General features: G+C 36.4%; 1 long non-coding RNA gene across 5 annotated transcripts in view; it reads left to right on the plus strand.

Moving 5' to 3' along the window:
- Positions 1-17,363, plus strand: part of LOC309648075 — a 314,368-nt gene that overhangs the window by 214,894 nt on the left and 82,111 nt on the right. The window lies entirely within an intron of this gene.

Here is a 17,363-nt window from a genome sequence, read left to right on the forward strand (position 1 = left end):
TGTGAATACTAATGATATGTCCCTTGCCTAAAACTAAGTGATATGTATCCTCCCTTTATACATAAATAATTTTTTCCTGAAACAGATCTTAAATCCATTTGCACGTCCAAAGTATTTTGAGAATTCCGTTTGGCAGCAAAACTTAAACCAAGAAATAAATTTACACTGCTTTTTCTTAATATAATACATCACTTTTAACCTCTTCCTTCAGTGGTTGTGGGATACTGCAGTAAAATGCTGAGATCACCTCAGTGTGTTCCTCAAAACACCCATGGCTTTCTGGCCATGCACACTGCCTAAGGGTTCAATCAGTAGGTTAATTCTTCCTTCAGGGTTGCCCTGAGGGTTAAAGTTCCTGATGAGCCAAGTAGATCTTGCATGTAGGAAGAAGGTGGGTGGATTAAGTGTATATGAATGCTGGGGGACAAAAACTACTCATGTGCAGCTGAAGTCACAACATGATCTTTATTCTATTTTTTGTGTTTTATCTATCTGTTTTCATGTTGATTTGTTGTTTTTGGCTTATTTTACAGCCCTATTATAGCCAAGCTCTTTCAACATCTGACAAATGATTGCTATGAAAACATCTTGTATTTTCATGCAGTTGTTTTAGTGGAAGTTTTGCATCTTGTTCCTTTTTACCTTTTCATTTATTCCAAGCCAGTTTCCTATTTTACCTTTTTATAAATAAGATGAACTAAGGAAGGGAAAATCATAATATGGAAAAGTTTAGTTTTATTTGATTAAATCTTTTTTCTATGACATCTCTAATAGTAATAATGATGATCTCCATATATGCTGATATTTTATTTACTTTATGTATTAGCCATTTATTAATATCTTAATAGACTTTACATTTTACCACGGGGAAGAAAACACAGATCCCCTGAATTTAAGTAACTTACCCAAAGTTATGCAGCTAGTAAGTAGCAGAATGAGAGTTAATAGCTAAGAAATAGATTCAAACTCAGATCTATCTGGCTCCTAAGCCAATGCTTTTTCCTCCATGCCAATATTTCTCAGTCTGGGAATCCTAAAAGGTTGGGGTGTCCCAGATGTCATCTTTTGACAAGTTTTTTATTCTTCCAAGTATTTACTGAGTGCTAATTATGTGTTGGATGTTATTCTAGGCACTTGATGTACATTATGGAGGAAAGAAAACAAAATGTTGCTCCTCTAAGAGTTTACATTCTTGTGGGAATGGGGGATATAGACAATAAACAAAGACATAATGTATATAATATGTTAGAAGGTGGCAAGTGCTACAGAAAAGAATATTCTCTGACAGTTTTATATTGTGCTTTCATTGTCTTGATTATAAATATTTAATATAATGATATTGTAAATAATCTTAATGATCTCCTATAACAAAGTACTGACTTGTGATTTCAGAGCAATTATTTATATTTGTGTTTTCTCTCACATAATGGCTAGTGAATGCAAAACAAAAAATGTTATGGTACAATCTAAAAATGAAGGAGTCATACTGGTTCAAAGAGGATTGATTCATTACAGCATGAATGTAAAGATGCCATGAACCCTAAAGAACATACATTGCAGAAGTTGGTTTTATACTGAATTTGAAGTCGCTGTTGTATCGCACAGACCATATCTTTGTATGTAGCTCCTTTAAATAATTCTACAGTGTTTAAAACCCTGTTCTAAATCCCATTAATCAGATTGCTTAGTGCACACTTAAATCACAAGAATATTTAAACATATCTTCAAGTAAAAGATAACTCTACAATGTTAACAATGATACCTTGTTAAAATAGGCACTCAGAGATTGTTTATGGCCAGGTGTTGGTTAAATATAAATCTGATCATAGTATACTGTCAAACAAAGCCTTTAAATTGTGAAAAAATATTAAGGTTTAACTTACGTATATTAAAGTACGGAACACTTTAGTATGCAACTCAGCAAGCATTAAGGCTGTTTTATACAGCATAAATTTTTACTTCTGTAAAGAGACAGGGTCCACATTAGTAACATTAAAATTTTAAACTACAGAAACACATTAAATGTAGAACCAGACCGAAGAAAAATCACCTTATATTAAATCCAATGATAGCAATTTAGTTTTAGTAAAACAAAATAACTTACCATTCAATTACTTTTATTTATACCTTATTGGATTTTCATTGTTTTAATTTGTAAATTTGCTTTAGTTTTATTGTTATAGGAGCTTAAGAAAATGCATTATACCTAATTTATGATTTTATGTTTGTACATACTTAATAGAGCATTGAGATTCTGTGAGATTTCATTGCTAAAAGTCCGTATATTTCTGACATTTGAGAAACACTGCACTATGCATTGCTGTCTCCTTCTAAATAAAATTTTATTTGATAAACAATAATTATATTTGAGCACCTTTAATGCACCACCCATATCTCTTCTCTGATTGCCAAGTTACCATCTAGTAGAATATTGTCTTCTATAGAAACTAGGATCTATATCTATCTAGTTCCCATTTGTAATGCTCTCAGCAAGTAGTAGTCATTCAGGTTGGTGATGAGATTCAAACTATTATCATTTCAAAAATTCCATTTAGTTGGGAATTTTTTACACATATTAATTCTTTCTGTATAGGTCCTTATTATAGAAACTTTATTCATTCTATCCTTTACTGTGTTTTCATGTTAACATTTTTACAATTCTAAATTTCTAAATTTTTGAATTTAGGTTTAAGAGACTGGATTGAAGTAGAATTAAATTTTTAAACATAAATTATATCCAATAAATAATCCATGTTTCCCAGGCCAGTTTGGGGGAAGATTTGGAGAGGTAAAGTGGAGCATCTGTTTACATCATGGCAATGAAAACAACAGCATGTTGTTTAAAATGTCTTTGCCACCTACTGTGAATATAATTAAAGCCATTGAATTGTATGCTTTAAATGGGTGAAATGGGTAAATATAATCTGAATTATATCTCAGTGAAGCTGTTGTTTAAAAGTAGAGCCATGCAACAGTTGATTTTCATTTACCATCTTTTCCTTTGTGATACCAATTTCATATATAGTACATCTGTATACATTAATTCATAGTTCAATGTTATATTTCCATCAGCTAGTCATATTGATGTAAAAATATACTCCTTTAAGTTTACCCAAATATTTTCTATTTCTTTTTCTCATCATTTCTTGCTAGATATCTAAGTTTCCATCTAAATTTCCTCAGCCTGTAGAATTTCCTTTACAATTACTTGTAATACAGCTCTGCTGATAATACATTCTCTCAATTTCAGTTTTTCTTAAAATGTATTTATTTTACTTTCATTTTTTAAGCTAATTTCTTTGGTTATAGAATTTTTTTTATTTTTTATTTTTTATTTTTTTAACGTCTTTACTCGAGTATAATTCCTTTACACTGGTGTGTTAGCTTCTGCTTTATAACAAAGTGAATCAGCTATACATATACATATATCCACATATCTCCTCCCTCTTGCATCTCCCTCCCACCCTCCCTATCCCATCCCTCTAGGTGGTAACAAAGCACAGAGCTGATCTCCCTATGCTGTGCGGCTGCTTCCCACTAGCTATCTATTTTACATCTGGTAGTATATATAAGTACATGCCACTCTCTCACTTCATCCCAGCTTACCCTTCCCCCTCAAGATTGCTTTGGCTATTCGGGGTATTTTGTGTTTCCATACTAATTGTGAAGTTTTTTGTTCTAGTTCTGTGAAAAATGACATTGGTAGTTTGATAGCGATTGCATTGAATCTGTAGATTGCTTTGGGTAATATAGTCATTTTCACAATGTTGATTCTTCCAATCCAAGAACATGGTATATCTCTCCATCTGTTTGTATCATCTTTAATTTCTTTCATCAGTGTCTTAGTTTTCTGCATACAGGCCTTTTGTCTCGTTAGGTAGGTTTATTCCTAGGTATTTTATTCTTTCTGTTGCAGTGGTAAATGGGAGTGTTTCCTTAATTTCTCTTTCAAATTTTTCATCATTAGTGTATAGGAATGCAAGAGATTGCTTGCATTAATTTTGTATCCTGCTACTTTACCAAATTCATTGATTAGCTCTAGTAGTTCTCTGGTAGCATCTTTGGGATTCTCTATGTATAGTATCATGTCATCTGCAAACAGTGACAGTTTTACTTCTTTTCCAATTTGGATTCCTTTTATTTCTTTTTCTTCTCTGATTGCTGTGGCTAAAACTTCCAAAACTATGCTGAATAATAGTGGTGAGAGTGGGCAACCTTGTCTTCTTCCTGATCTTAGTGGAAATGGTTTTAGTTTTTCACCATTGAGAACGATGTTGGTTGTGGGTTTGTCATATATGACCTTCATTATGTTGAGGTAAGTTCCCTCTACGGCTACTTTCTAGAGAGTTTTTATCATAAATGGGTGTTGAATTTTGTCGAAAGATTTTTCTGCATCTATTGAGATGATCATGTGGGTTTTATCCTTCTACTTGTTAATATGTTTTATTATATTGATTTATTTGCGTATACTGAAGAATTCTTGTATTCCTGGAGTAAAACCCACTTGATCATGGTGTATGATATTTTTAATGTAATGTTGGATTCTGTTTGCTAGTATTTTGTTGAGGATTTTTGCATCTATGTTCATCAGAGATATTGGCCTGTAGTTTTCTTTCTTTGTGACATCTTTGGTTTTGGTATCAAGATGATGGTGGTCTCGTAGAATGAGTTCGGGAGTGTTCCTCCCTCTGCTATATTTTGGAAGAGTTTGAGTAGGATAGGTGTTATCTCTTCTCTAAATGTTTGATTGAATTTGCCTGTGAAGCCATCTGGTCCTGGGCTTTTGTGTGTTGGAATATTTTTAATCACAGTTTCAATTTCATTGCTTGTGATTCGTCTGCTTATATTTTCTATTTCTTCCTGGCTCAGTCTCGGAAGGTTGTGCTTTTCTAAGAATTAGTCCATTTCTTCCAGGTTGTCCATTTATTGGCATATAGTTGCTTGTAGTAATCTCTTATGATCCTTTGTATTTCTGCAGTTTCAGTTGTTACTTCTCCTTTTTCATTTCTAATTCTGTTGATTTGAGTCTTCTCCCTTTTTTTCTTCATGAGTCTGGCTAATGGTTTATCAATTTTGTTTATCTTCTCAAAGAACCAGCTTTTAGTTTTATTGATCTTTGCTACTGTGTCCTTCATTTCTTTTTCATTTATTTCTGATCTGATCTTTATGATTTCTTTCCTTCTGCTAACTTTGGGGTTTTTTTGTTCTTCTTTCTCTAATTGCTTTAAGTGTAAGGTTAGGTTGTTTATTTGAGATTTTTCTTGTTTCTTGAGGTGGGATTGTATTGCTATAAACTTCCCTCTTAGGACTGCTTTTGCTTCATCCCATAGGTTTAAGGTCGTCCTTTTTCGTTGTCATTTGTTTCTAGGTACTTTTTGATTTCCTCTTTGATTTCTGCAGTGATCTCTTGGTTATTAAGTAGTGTATTGTTTAGCCTCCATGTGTTTGTATTTTTTACAGTTTTTTTCCTGTAATTGATATCTAGTTTTATAGCATTGTGGTCGGAAAAGATACTTGATACAATTTCAGTTTTCCTAAATTTACCAAGGCTTGATTTGTGACCCAAGATATGATCTATCCTGGAGAATGTTCCATGAGTACTTGAGAAGAAAGTGTATTGTGTGTTTTTTGGATGGAACGTCCTATAAATATCAATTAAGTCCATCTTGTTTAATGTATCATTTAAAGCTTGTGTTTCCTCATTTATTTTCATTTGGATGATCTGTTCATTGCTGAAAGTGGGGTGTTAAAGTCCCCTACTATGATTGTGTTACTGTCTATTTACCCTGTCATGGCTGTTAGCATTTGCCTTATCGAGGTGCTCCAATGTTGGGTGCATAAGTACTTACAATTGTTATATCTTCTTCTTGGATTGATCCCTTGATCATCATGTAGTGTTCTTCTTTGTCTCTTGTAAAACTCTTTATTTTAAAGTCTATTTCGTCTGATATGAGAATTGCTACTCCAGCTTTCTTTTGATTTCCATTTGCATGGAATATCTTTTTCCATCCCCTCACTTTCAGTCTCTATGTGTCCCTAGGTCTGAAGTGGGTCTTTTGTACACAACATATATACAGGTCTTGTTTTGGTATCCATTCAGCCAATCTATGTCTTTTGGTGGGAGCACTTAATCCATTTATGTTTAAGGTAATTATCAATATGTATGTTCCTATTACCATTTTCTTAATTGTTTTTGTTTTGTTATTGTAGGTCTTTTCCTTCTCTTGTGTTTCCTGCCTAGAGAAGTTCCTTTAGTATTCGTTGTAAAGCTGGTTTGGTGGTGCTGAACTTTCTTAGCTTTTGCTTGTCTGTAAAGGTTTTAATTTCTCTGTCAAATCTGAATGAGATCCTTGCTGGGTAGAGTAATCTTGAATGTAGCTTTTTCCGTTTCATCACTTTAAATATGTGCTGCCACTCCCTTCTGGCTTGCAGAGTTTCTGCTGAAAGATCAGCTGTTAACCTTATGGGGATTCCCTTCTATGTTGTTTGTTGTTTTTCCCTTCGTGCTTTTAATATTTTTTCTTTGTATTTAATTTTTGATAGTTTGATTAATATATGTCTTGGCATGTTTCTTCTTGGATTTATCCTGTATGGGACTCTCTGCACTTCCTGGACTTGATTAACTATTTCCTTTCCCATATTAAGGAAGTTTTCAACTATAATCTCTTCAAATATTTTCTCAGTCCCTTGTCTTATCTCTTCTTTTTCTGGGACCCCTATAATTCGAATGTTGGTGCATCTAATGTTGTCCCAGAGGTCTCTGAGACTTTCCTCAATTCTTTTCATTCTTTTTTCTTTATTCTGCTCTGCAGTATTTATTTCCACCCTTTTATCTTCCAGGTCACTTATCCGTTCTTCTGCCTTAGTTATTCTGCTATTGATTCCTTCTAGAGAATTTCTAATTTCATTTATTGTGTTGTTCATCATTGTTTCTTTGCTTTTTAGTTCTTCTAGGTCCTTGTTAAATGTTTCTTGTCTCCATTCTATTTCCAAGATTTTGGACCATGTTTACTATCATTACTCTGAATTCTTTTTCAGGTAGACTGCCTATTTCCTCTTCATTTGTTTGATCTGGTGGGTTTTGACCTTGCTCCTTCATCTGCTGCGTGTTCCTCTGTCTTCTCATTTTGCTTAACTTACTGTGTTTGCGATCTCCTTTTCACAGGCTGCATGTTCATAGTTCCCGTTGTTTTTGGTGTCTGCCCCCAGTGGCTAAGGTTGGTTCAGTGGGTTGTGTAGGCTTACTGGTAGAGGGGACTAGTGCCTATGTTCTGGTGGATGAGGCTGGATCTTGTCTTTCTGGTGGGCATGTCCGCGTCCATTGGTGTGTTTTGGGGTGTCTGTGACCTTATTATGATTTTAGGCAGCCTCTCTGCTGATGGGTGGGGTTGCATTCCTGTCTTGCTAGTTGTTTGGCATAGGGTGTCCAGCACTGTAGCTTGCTGGTCATTGAGTGGATCTAGGTCTTAGCGTTGAGATGGAGATCTCTGGGAGAGCTTTTGCCGTTTGATATTACGTGGAGCTGGGAGGTCTCTGGTGTACCAATGTCCTGAACTCGGCTCCTCCACCTCAGAGGCACAGGCCTGACACGTGGCCAGAGCACCAAGACCCTGTCAGCCACACGGCTCTGAAGAAAAGGGAGAAAGATAGGTAGAAAGGAAGAAAGGAAGGAAGAAAGAAAGATGAATGAATATATAAAATAAAATAAAGTTATTAAAAATAAATAAAAATTAAAAAGTAATTTAAAAAAAAGAAAGAAGGGAGCAACCAAACCAAAAAAGCAAATCCACCAACAATAACAAGCGCTAAAAACTATACTAAAAAAAAAAAAAAAGGACAGACAGAACCCTAGGACAAATGATAAAGCAAAACTATACAGACAAAATCACACAAAGAAGCATACACATACACACTCACAAAAAGAGAAAAAGGAAAAATATATATAGATATCATTGCTCCCAAAGTCCACCACCTGAATTTTGGGATGATTTGTTGTCTATTCAGGTATTCCACAGATGCAGGGTACATCAAGTTGATTGTGGAGATTTAATCCACTGCTCCTGAGTCTGCTGGGAGAGATTTCCCTTTCTTTTCTTTGTTCCCACAGCTCCTGGGATTCAGCTTTGGGTTTGGCCCTGCCTCAGTGTGTAGGTCGCCTGAGGGCGTCTGTTCCCACCCAGACAGGATGGGGTTAAAGTAGCAGCTCATTCCGGGGCTCTGGCTCACTCAGGCCGGGGGGAGGGAGGGGTACAGAATGCGGGGCGAGCCTACAGCGGCAGAGGCCAATGTGACATTGCAACTGCCTGAGGCACACCGTGTATTCTCCTGGGGAAGTTGTCCCGGGATCACAGGACCCTGGCAGTGGCGGGCTGCACAGGCTCCCGGGAGGCAGGGTATGGGTAGTGACCTGTGCTTGCACACAGGCTTCTTGGTGGCTGCAGCAGCAGCCTTAGCGTCTCATGCCTGTCTCTGGTGTCCGTGCTAATAGCCGTGGCTCGCACCCGTCTCTGGAGCTCATTTAGGCAGTGCTCTGAATCCCCTCTCCTCGCACACTCTGAAACAATGGTCTCTTGCCTCTTAGACAGTTCCAGGCTTTTTCCTGGACTCCCTCCCAATTAGCTGTGGCGCACTAGTCCCCTTCAGCCTTTGTTCACGCAGCCAACCCCAGTCTTCTCCCTGGGATCTGACCTCCGAAGCCTGAGCCTCAGTTCCCAGCCCCCACCCGCCCTGGAGGCTGAGCAGACAAGCCTCTCGGGCTGGTGAGTGCTGGTAGGCACCGATGCTCTGTGCGGAATCTCTCCGCTTTGCCCTCTGCACCTCTGTTGCTGCGCTCTCCTCCATGGCTCCGAAGCTTCCCCTCCCTGCCACCCCCCGTCTCTGCCAGTGAAGGGGCTTCTTAGTGTGTGGAAACTTTTCCTCCTCCACAGCTCCGTCCCAGTGGTGCAGGTCCCATCCCTATTCTTTTGTCTCTGTTTTTTCTTTTTTCTTTTGCCCTACCCAGGTATGTGGGGAGTTTCTTGTCTTTTGGGAAGTCTGAGGTTTTCTGCCAGTGTTCAGTAGTTGTTCTGTAGCTGGATATAGAATTTTAATTTAACATTTCCCACTCCCCCAGTATTTTAAAGATGTTGTCCTATTCTCTCCTACCCTCCATAGTTTCTAATGAGAAATCAGTTGTCATTTGTATCATTTTTCCCATTTGTAATGGGGCTTTTTCCCACTGGCTGCTTTTCTCTTTATCTATGTTTTCAGCCAATTAATGAGAATTTGCCTAAATGTGGTTTTCTTTATATTTATGTAAATTGGGAATCATTGATCTTCTTGGATCTGTAAGTTTGTTTTTTCATCAGCTTCGGAAAAATTTGGCCATTATTTCCACAAATATTTTTTCTGCCCAATTTTCTGTCTCCTCTCTGAGAATACAGTTAAATATAACTTAGATCATTTAAATATGGTCCCACACGTGACTGAGTCTTTGTTCTATTTTTTTCAGAATTTTTTCTTTCTTGTCTTCAGATTTAAAATTTTCTATTAATCTGCCTCAGGTTCACTGTTTCCTTTATTTGGCTATCTCTAACCTGCTGTTGTTCCCATCCAGTAAATTTTTCATTTCAGAAGTTGTATATTTCATTTCTAAAATTTTTATTTGGTTCTTCTTTTTGATAGTATGTATTTTCCTTCTGAAATTTGCCAACTGTTTGTGAATTTTGACCACATTTTTAATTCCTTGAACATATTTGTGTAAGCTGTTTAAAAATTTTTATCTTCAAATTCTAACATCTGGCTAATTTTAGGATTGGTTTCTGTTGAGTGTTTTTTCTCTTGAATATGGGTCACATTTTTCTGTTTCTTCACATATTTAGTAATTTTTAGTTGTACCCTTGTAGAGACTATAGATAGCTTCATCTGTGTACTATTTATTTTGTTCTACCAAGCAATTCAAGTAGCTGAGCTCAAACTCCAAACTCTCCCCTGAGCTAAAATTGTCACTTATTTTTTTCAGCCTTCCAGTTGTTGCTTTCTTCCAGGCCCTCGGCACATACGTTAATCAAGGTCAGCCAAGAATTTGAAGGAGTATATATGTAGATTTTGCTCCCCCCAGTTCCTTAGCTTCCTCCTTTCTGAGATTTTCCTTTATTTTCTAGCCATTCCAGCAGTCCAGAACTCTTCCCTCTGAACCTTCAAATCAGTCAAAACTGCATTTTTCTGCTTGAGTTCCAGCTACTTCATGCAGTGCAGACTGGGAGGTGCCTTTAGGTGAAAAGCCACATTAATGCAGAATTAGTGCAGTTTCCTTCTTTCAAGTGTCAACTCCCAACAGCCACTTTAAGTTTCTCTCAAGTACCTTCAAACAATTGTTTGTATATTTTTCCCCAAGGTTTATTGTTATCTATAATGTTTATTGTTACCTTTATGATGGTTAACCTAATAAAAGCCACTCCCCCAACACCAAAAATGTAACTTATGTATTATATTTTTTAACTGGAAGAATAACTACCTAGAGAACATTCCTTTTTTTATAGTCTCTTGTTCTTGTCTCATAAATGCAATCAAGATGTTTTCTTAATTCTCTGAGAATATTCATTATAGGTCTTATGAGGTTATTTTCTCCTTCTTGTTCTTTTATTTCCTCAAAGCTCCTTTTTTTTCTTAATTGGCTTTTCGATGTATCAAGAGAAGACCTTTACTCAAGTATCTATTCCTTGACTTTCAATTTGTATTTGAGTGTGAGGTACTAAAAATATCTTTGAAAACTCTCTCTGCATGAATGTGGATTGTTATCTGTTGGTGTCAGGTTAGGCAAAATAACTGGTCATTTTATTATGAACCTCCAAATGTCAGTATTTCTAAATATTTTATCTTATGATGGATTTTTCAGAGAAGGTTTTTCTAAGCTCCTCTTTTGTGAGTATGAGCTTGGCTTCCAGCATTGTTGGGACCAAGTTTGGGAAAGAAACTAGTATTGTCAGCATTTAATGCACAGAGTTTCAAATAATTCACCTGTTTTCAAGATGAAGATACAGTCTTCAGCCCAATCTGGTGTTCCACTTCACAGTCTCACTGGTTGTGCTTCTCCAAAGAGTATATCTCTAGTCTTCTCCATGGACAAATGAAAGACAGTTTGCTCAGCTACGTGATTGGCAAAGGCTATATGTAGGTCTAAGTCTTTCTAATACAAACTTTTACCCAGTCCTCATTGCTTCCTACCTTAGCTATACCCCCACATTCAGAAGTATCTAGGACCTACAATTTATGTGTCTTTATGAGATTCTGGAGTGTGAATTGACTTGCTTCTGAGCTGTCTCCCCTTCCTGGCTTATCTTTCTATTTTCAGACATTTGTTGAATCAGTTTTGACTTAATCCATCTGCTTTCTGGCTTCTAAAATTTTAATATTTTTTTCTCCTTTTCTGTTATCTTTGGCCTGTGGGTCTATTCCTTTTTGATCATTCTACTGTCATTTTTGTGCAGTTTTCAAAGGGAAAGGTGTAAGTTTTTATGTTCAAGCCACTATTTTTAACTGTAAGTTGGTCTTCATCTGTTGCTTAGGACTATTATGACTATCTAATCTACTTGTCATTATTCTCCTTCCTCCAATTCATTTTGATATTTACCTTCCCCCAACTTCTTCTAGTTTTATTTTAAATTTCTAGTGGGCAGAGACCCAGACTTAAAAAATCTTAATTCATTTTGGAAAGGGCACTGCCCTTATTAGGTATAAATAGTTCTCCTTGGCTTACTGTAGTTTTTGTGGTCTGTAACTATAAATTCTTTGTCATTAGTCAGCAGCATTGGAGAATAAGTGTTTTATACTGTCATCCCCTGACAGGTCATCAATTTTGACAGTAATCCACAAATGAGAGTACCTTTGTGGGAGTCCAGTGGGGAAGTTTCAGCCCACCGTTGAAGCAAAAAAGTCAGAGGATAAATGCATTGAAGAGGGTAAGAATAGTTTCCCTTTATGTGACACCTAACCCCCAAGGCAACACAGCTCAGTGCCAAGAGACACCCCCTTAGCCAACAGTTTCTTCCACAAAACAAATCTTAAGAAATTTAGGGAGATTATTAGGTTACAAAACAAGTCTTAATAAATTTAGGAAGATTGAAATCATACCAAGTATCTTTTCTGCCTACAATAGTATGAAACTAGAAGTGAATAACAGGAGGAAAGCTGGAAAATTCATAAATATGTGGAAATAAACAACACTCTTCTAAACAATCAGTGAGTCAAATGAGAAAACAAAAGGGAAATTAAAATATCTTAAAACAAATGAAAATAGAAAAACAACATACGCAAACCAAGGGGATACAGCAAACCAGTTCTACAAGGCAAGTTTATAGCAATAAATGCCTACATTAAGAAAAAAGAAATATCTCAAAAAAAAAAAAACCCTTTACACCTCAAGGAACTAGAGAAAGAAAACAAAACCTAGCCCAAAGTTAGCAGAAGGAGGGAAATAAAGATCAGAGCATAAATAAATGAAATAGAGAAGAGGAAAACAATAGAAAAGATCAATAAAACTAAGAGCTGGCTTTTTGAAAAGATAAACAAAATTGAAAAACCTTTAGCTAAACCACGAGAAAAGAGAGAAGGCTCAAATAAATGAAGTCATAAATGACATGAAATGAAACAAAATGAAAGAGGAGACATTAAACTGATGCCACATAAATAAAAAGTATCATAAGAAACTGCTAAGAATGATATGTCAACAAACTGAATAACCTAGAAGAAGTGGATAAATTCCTAGAAACCTACAACTGTCCAAGACTGAAACATGAAGCAGTAGGAAATCTAAACGGACTGGTTTAGGCAATTGAATTAGTAATCAAAAACCTCCCCCGGGGCTTCCCTGGTGGCGCAGTGGTTGAGAATCTGCCTGCCAGTGCAGGGGACACGGGTTCGAGCCCTGGTCTGGGAAGATCCCACATGCCGCGGAGCAACTGGGCCCGTGAGCCACAACCACTGAGCCTGAGCGTCTGGAGCCTCTGCTCTGCAACAAGAGAGGCCGCGATAGTGAGAGACCCGCGCACCGCGATGAAGAGTGGCCCCCACTCACCGCAACTGGAGAAAGCCCTCACACAGAAACGAAGACCCAACACAGCCAAAAATAAAAATAATAAATAAATAATAAATTAAAAAATTAAAAGAAAAAAAAACCTCCCCCAAAAAGAAAAGCCTAGGACCAGATGGCTTCACTGGAGAATTCTACCATACATTTTAAAGAAGAATTTATGGCAATCCTTCTCAAACTCTTTAGAAAAAGTGAAGAGGAGGGAATATTTCCAAACTCATTTTATGAGGCCAGCATTACTCTAATACTAAAGCTAGACAAGGACACTACAAGAAAAGAAAATTACAGACCAATATCCCTGATGAACATAGATGTAAACATCCTCAGCAAAATACTAGCAAACTCAATTCAAGAGCACATTAAAATAATCATATACCATGTTCAAGTGGGATTTATCTCTGGGATATAAGGATGCTTCTGCATACACAAATCAGTAAATATGATACAGCACTTAACAGAATGAACTATAAAAGTCATATGATCATCTCAATAGATGCAGAAAAAGCATTTTAAAAAATTCAACATCCTTTCATGATAAAAACTCAACAAATTATATAAGGAATGTACCTCAACATAATAAAGGCCATATATGACAAGCCCACAGCTAACATTATACTTAAAAGTGAAAAGCTGAGGGGCTTCCCTGGTGGCGCAGTGGTTGAGAATCTGCCTGCCAATGCAGGGTACACGGGTTCGAGCCCTGGTCTGGGAAGATCCCACATGCCACGGAGCGGCTGGGCCCGTGAGCCATAATTACTGAGCCTGCGCGTCTGGAGCCTGTGCTCTGCAACAAGAGAGGCCGCGATAGTGAGAGGCCCGTGCACCGCGATGAAGAGTGGCCCCCGCTTGCCACAACTAGAGAAAGCCCTCGCACAGAAACGAAGACCCAACACAGCCATAAATAACTAAATAAATATTTAAAAAAAAAAAAAAGACCTGCTGTATGCTAGGCACTGCTTGGTGCTTCTCACAGGTTAATTTAAAAAAAAGTGAAAAGCTGAGAGTTTTCCTGTATGATTAGGAACAAGACAAGGATACCCACTCTTGCTTCTTCTATCCAGCACAGCAGTGGAAGTCCTAGCCAGAGCAATTAGGTAAGAAGAAGAAATAAAAGTCTTCCAAATTGGAAAGGAGGAAGTAAAATTGTCTCTGTTTGCATCTTAAATGATCTTAGAAATAGAAAACCCTAAAGATTCCAACAACAACAACAACAAAAACTGTTAAAACTAATAAACAAATTCAGTAATGTTGCAGGATGCAAAATCAGCATAACAAATCAGCTGTGTTTCTCTACACTAGCAAGTATGAAAGAAAACTGAAAAAGAAATAAGAAAACAGTCCCATTTAAAATAGCATCAAAAAGAATAAAACACTTAGGGATTAATTTAACCAAGGAGGAGAAAGACCTATACAGTGAAAACTATAAGACATTGATAAAAGAAATTGAAGAAGATGCAAATAAATGGAAAGATAACCCATGTTCATGGATTGGAATAATTAATTTTGTTAGGATGCCCACACTACCCAAAGTGATCTGCAGATTCAGTGCAATCCCTATCAAAATTCCAATGACATTTTTCACAGAAGTATAAAAAACAATCCTAAAGTTTGTGTGGAACCACAGAGGATCCCAAATAGCCAAAGAAATCTTGAGAAAGAATAAAGCTGGAGGCATCACACTTCCTGATTTCGAAATATGTTACAAAACTATAGTAATATTAAAAGTATGGCACTGGCTTAAAAACAGACACATGAATCAATGGAACAGAATAGAGAACCCAAAAATAAACCCACACATATATGGTCAACTAATCTCTGACTAGGATGCCAAGAACACACAGGGGAAAGCATAGTCTCTTCAATAAATGGTGTTGGGTAAACTAGATATCCCCATGCAAAAGAAGGAAATTTAACCCTTACTTACACCATACACAGAAATTAACTGGAGATAGATTAAAGACTTAAACTTAAGACCTGAAAGCATAAAACAAAGAGAAAAGGCTCCTTGACATTGGTTTTGACAATGATTCTTTTGGCTATAATACCAAAAGCACAGGCAACAGAAGCAAAAATAAGCAAATGGGACTACATCAAACTAAAAAGCTTCACAGCAAAGAAAACAGTTAACAAAAGGAAAAGGCAACCTGTGAAATTGGAGAAAATATTTGTGTATATCTGATAAGGGGTTAATATCTAAAATTTATAACAAACTCATACAACTCAATAGCAAACAAATAACCTAATTAAATAATAGGTGAATGACCTAATGAGACATTAGGTCTAATTTCCGAAGAAGACATAAAAATGGCTAACAGATACAAGAAAAGAAGACATACAAATGGCCAACGGGTACAGGAAAAGATGCTCAACATTGCTAATCACCAAAGAAATGCAAATCAACACCACAATGAAATGTCACCTCACAACCTATTAGAATGACAGTTATCAAAAAGTGTTAGGGTTAGGGTTAAGTGTTGATGAGGATGTGGAGGAAAGGGAACACTTGTACACTGTTGGTGGGAATGTAAATTCATATAGCCATTATGGAAAACAGTATGGAGTTTCCTCGAAAAATTAAAAGTCGAACTTTCACATGATCCAGCAGTCCCACTTACATATATATAAATCCAAAGGAAACAAAATCATTATCTTTAAGAGATATCTATGCTCCTATTTCATTGCAGCATTATTCACAATAGCCAAGATATGGAAATAACTTGTGTCAAGAAAACACACAAAATTGAATATTATTCATCCATATAAAAGAAGGAAATGCTGCCATTTATAACAACAGGGATGAACACAAAGGACATTATATTAAGTGAAATAAGCCAGGCAGAGAAAGAAAAATACCTTTTGTCTCCTTCATATGTGGAATATACAAGAAAAAAAAAGTTGAGCTCATAGAAACAAAGAGTACTGTGGTGATTGCCAGGGACTGGGGAGTGGGAGAAATGGGGAGATATTGGTCATGGGGTACAAACTTTCAGTTATAAGATAAATAGGTTCTGGGGTTCTAATGTATAGTATGGTGACTATAGTTAATAATACTGTATTGTATATTTGAAATATGCTAGAGAATAGATGTTAAGCAATCTCACTGCAACAAAAAAATGATAACTATATGAGATGATAGATGTGTTAATAATTTGATTGTAGTAATTATTTCACAATGTATATTTATATCAAACCATCATGTTATACACCTTAAATATATATAGTTTTATTTGTCAATTATACCTCAATAAAGCTGGAAAAAATATTTTGTCATCTGTAATGAGGTGCAGAATTCCAGATGCAAAGAATGACATGAACTGAAAAAATGCTTAGAGTCAGAAAGTGTAAGCTGTGTTCTAGGAACAGCAAGTAACTAGTTCTGTTATACATAGGGGATCTGGTAAAATAAGGCAAAGTGTGATGGGGCTGAATAATTAATGATCTTCAAAGGCAAGCTGAACAGGAATGGATTTGTTAATAATACTGTTTTCAAATTATAGCTTTAGAGACTACTATTAAACTAGAAAAGAAGTTTTATTTGTCTGAGATTTGATGCACATCTTCTTTTAATTGCCACATACTTTTCTCTAGCATATTTCCACATAGGTATAAGTAGTCAGAACTAATGAAAGGCTAGAAATGCCAGTATTTGTTTCTTCTAGCCCTTTTAGTGGAGCTGGGTAAAGATGTTGAGATTAAAGACTTGGTCAACCAAACAACAGTGTCTCTATGCGTACCTATCATGGTAAAAACTGCAAAAAAGAGAGAAGAAATTGATTGCCTGGTCCCTAACACTAGCTGGGTATATATGTAACAAGGCAACATTTTTCTCTTGAAAGCATTGTTATTTATCCTGGAATAGAAAATGGAAGTGATCTTTGGAACCAAGAGGGGACATATCTTTTGTTCTTGGAGCAGATATGCAAAAACCAACAGAAGTTAAATTTATATTAGTCCAGTAGTAGCTGAATCTGGAAATCTCTTCAAATTTATCTACTCTGATACTGCTGGCAGCCTTAAAGAAAATATTTCTGTCTATATTTGAGTACTGACCTCAAAGATCTGAAGCCTAGTCTATTAGTACATGAAGATCTGGCTGTGAGCCAAAATCACAGAAGCGAGGTGGGTAAGTGCAGCTTGAGCTCTTTCCACACACTGGGAGTACTCATGGGTCATAAGTTAGGCAGGCTTGCACTGGGCAGAGTGGCCAGGTTTTCACCAGTCATGTCCAATTTATTGTGCCTCATCCAGTACTGATCAAGGGGTACGGCGCTAGAATATTTTAATAGTTAACAAC

This window comes from Balaenoptera physalus (genome assembly GCF_965194825.1).
Source record: "Balaenoptera physalus genome assembly, chromosome: 19".
Lineage (NCBI taxonomy): Eukaryota > Metazoa > Chordata > Mammalia > Artiodactyla > Balaenopteridae > Balaenoptera > Balaenoptera physalus.